The 3,210-nt window shown below is 40.9% G+C and overlaps 1 non-coding gene across 1 annotated transcript; it reads left to right on the top strand.

Annotated features, from left to right (window-relative positions):
- The first annotated feature begins 547 nt into the window (after positions 1-547).
- TRNAR-CCU (transfer RNA arginine (anticodon CCU)) lies at positions 548-620 on the top strand. Its single transcript has one exon. It is a non-coding gene; the product is annotated as a tRNA-Arg (tRNA).
- The last annotated feature ends 2,590 nt before the right edge of the window (positions 621-3,210 follow it).

Raw genomic sequence — 3,210 nt, 5'->3', positions numbered from 1 at the left:
GCCCCTTGGTAGCAAGTTTTTGGAGAAATAATTCTATTGGCTCTCATTTTGCCTGTAATAAAAAGCCATGGGCAAGGGGTAGAGGGAGAGAAACATTGCTTGACTCTTGATTTTATTTCCAGTGGTTTTTACATTAAACACCCAATCAAGGATACAAAGGCCTTCTTACTAATGATTTCTACCTTTTAATGTTAAAAAAAAGTTTTTAGACCATTTTCATTGGTTACTAATCACTATTAGTTTCCAAGGTGCCTAAGTGAGCTAATGAATTTTTCCATTATATTTATGAAACAAGTAGACTTTTTATCTCTGTTTTATGGCTGAGAAACCGAATTTCCACAGACAGGTCAGTGGGAATTCCTGACTGATAATTTGTGAAGGAAATCATTAGAGCCCTCATTCAGCCCACGTTCACTGAGTGAGTGCGCATTTTTATAGTCTAAGTAACAGTCTTATGACAGCTTATGGATGTTCTTTGGGATACCATCATAATTTGGGTATCATAAGATTAGTTCTTTCTTTTTTAAAATTTTGTAGAATAGGGGCTTCCCTGATGGTCCAGTGGGTAAGATTCTGCGCTCCTAATGCAGGGGGCCCAGGTTCAATCCCTGGTCAGGGAACTAGATCCCGCATGCATGCCGCAACTAAAAAGAGTCCACATGCCACAATTAAGAAGTCAGCATGCCGCAACTAAAGATCCTGCACGCCGCAACTAAACCCAGCGCAGCCAAAGTAAATAAATATATATTTTTAAATAAAACAAAAATTTATAGAATAAATGATTCGATACTTAGGAGATGCCTCCATACATGGGCTGTTTGTCCAACCTTAAGGAGGTCATCTTGGACACTCTTATGTGTCTTCAAAGTTTTGAGCAAGGATAAGAGGAGGTAGATGCTCTTCTTCTATAAGTGAACTGTTTTTGGTTGTCATAGGATTCCCTTATAAATGGATCTCCAAACTACCATGCCAGGAAAAAAGTATTGCATATTAATTACACCAAATACCCATTTTTTTTAACCTTGAAATAATACATTATCACTCACAGACATCAGTAGAACTTAACACCGGTTAGTTATTTGTGTCATTTCCGTATAATCTTTTAGTTAAGACTGTGTAGCCCATCTCCTATATTTTCATTGTTTATTCTTACCATTAAATGGAATATAAAAAAGCCCTTTGAAAAATGCAAAATTAATTTGGGTTGTAATTAACCACTTAGTAAATCTGGTTGTAAATCACAGTGCAAAGTCACATAGAATCTTTTGAGGATTTTTTGTTTGGTTTTGGTTTTTATTGTTGCTACTGATGTTGATCAAGGCTTTTAAAAAGAAACAGATGGCCAGGATCCCAGGTTTTCAACTCAGTATTTACTGTTACCCAAGGAAAATAAACTGAAGGGATAATGCCACAAACACCAATGTATTTAGGTTTCCTAACAAGAATAGGTGAATTGGCCAGTGACAGGAATGTCAGGAGCAGTGGGAAGACTGAACTGAGACAGAAAGTACCCCTAACGACATTCAAATTCAAGTTAAGAAAACGTTCTAAACACTGCCAGTCTCACACTGTGGACCCAATTTAGCTATGGGCCACCAGCTTGTGGTCTCTTCCTGGGCCAGTTCACACTGTTAATAGTAATTGGTTCTATACTAGACCCTTTTGACTTCCGGTCCTGGTGAGTTGGGCTGGATTACATTAACCCCAAGAACTCATACCTTTTGCTGACGAAAACAGGCTTAAAGATCTTCTCTATCTCTTTCCTTTGTGCTCCATCCTTGTCACAGGCCTTGTCCCGACTCAGATGCCTTTTGTGAGAGAAAATACCTAGGTTTGAACCCTATAATGCTTCAATCTTCTTCATACTCTCTTGCCAATAATTCTCAATTTTGACCGGAGAGAGGAGGGGAAGGGAAAGGAGAGTAGGCACCTCTTAAGTAAGGAGAGATCCTCAGGCCCCTGTGGCCTAAGGCTTAGTTGAGTGACTCCATGACACCTTTCCCCTTTATACTCTGAGGTACAGAAAGACAAATCAGGAAGAAAGAACTTCTCTCTAAGCCTAGAGCTCAGCTTAGGTGAAAAGCCCACCAGCACACTTGGAAGGCCAATGGGCGAAACATCATTCCACAGGCAGTCCTACTTTTTCCCTCTTCCTCACCTTATCCTTGTCTTTATTTCCTTTTTCTCCAAGCACCTTGACATCGTTTGAACCTTTCTTTTGGCAGTGTCCTCAACACTTGCCCCATGGTCCTGCTGTATCCACCTGGCAAAACCTCAACCTCTAATCTAAGATAATACCTAATACCTCCCCAGCTCCTCTTTCACAGCACACTATTTTTCCTTTACACTTTTTAGTAGCGTTGTTCAATCTCGTATATTCTTTCTTATTTCTCATCTGCTTTTACTATTATTTGAAAAGGTACATCAGAATCTCTCACTATGATAACAGATTTGTCAATTTCTCCTGGTAAGCCTCTCAATTTTTTTTTTTTCTTTTTTTGTGGTACGCAGGTCTCTCACTGTTGTGCCTTCTCCCATTGCGGAGCACAGGCTCCAGACGCGCAGGCTCCGCGGCCATGGCTCACGGGCCCAGCCGCTCCGCGGCATATGGGATCTTCCTGGAATGGGTCACGAACCCGTGTCCCCTGCATCGGCAGGCAGACTCTCAACCACTGCGCCACCAGGGAAGACCCAATCCTCTCAATTTTTGCCTTGTGTATTTTAAGCCTATATTATTAGGTGTAGGCAACTTTAGAATTTTATCTTCCAGCTGAACATTTTATATCATGGCCCTCTAACTCTAGAAAACAACTTTTGCTTTAAAATCTGTTTTGTTTGATTTTAATCAAGTACACCAGGTTTCTTTTGCTTAGTTTTTGCCTGACGTGTCTGTTCCCACTCCTGTTCTTTATGCTTTAGATGTGTCTCTTATAAACAGTTATTCTGGATTGTTCTATCGTCAGCCCAATCAAGCTGGGAACTACATTTTCCCAGAATTTCCTTTTCTGGGTTAGACTTGGCTCCCAAAAGGAGTTTGTATGAGAATTGACAGGTAGATGTGAAGGAGTGGCCTTTACTTTGAAGGTTTGTAGACAGGGTGATGAGTAACTGCAACAGATGCCCAGCAGGGTCCAGTGTGTTTTTCTCTTTGTGCTTCTTACAGCTCTTCCTCCTGAAGGCTGCTCCAGGTCGGCCTCCACTGCTTGGCTG

The sequence above is a fragment of the Neophocaena asiaeorientalis genome, unplaced genomic scaffold (genome assembly GCF_003031525.2).
Source record: "Neophocaena asiaeorientalis asiaeorientalis breed wild unplaced genomic scaffold, Neophocaena_asiaeorientalis_V1.1 scaffold39, whole genome shotgun sequence".
NCBI classification, from domain to species: domain Eukaryota; kingdom Metazoa; phylum Chordata; class Mammalia; order Artiodactyla; family Phocoenidae; genus Neophocaena; species Neophocaena asiaeorientalis.
This window is presented reverse-complemented; position numbering and strand designations above follow the sequence as displayed.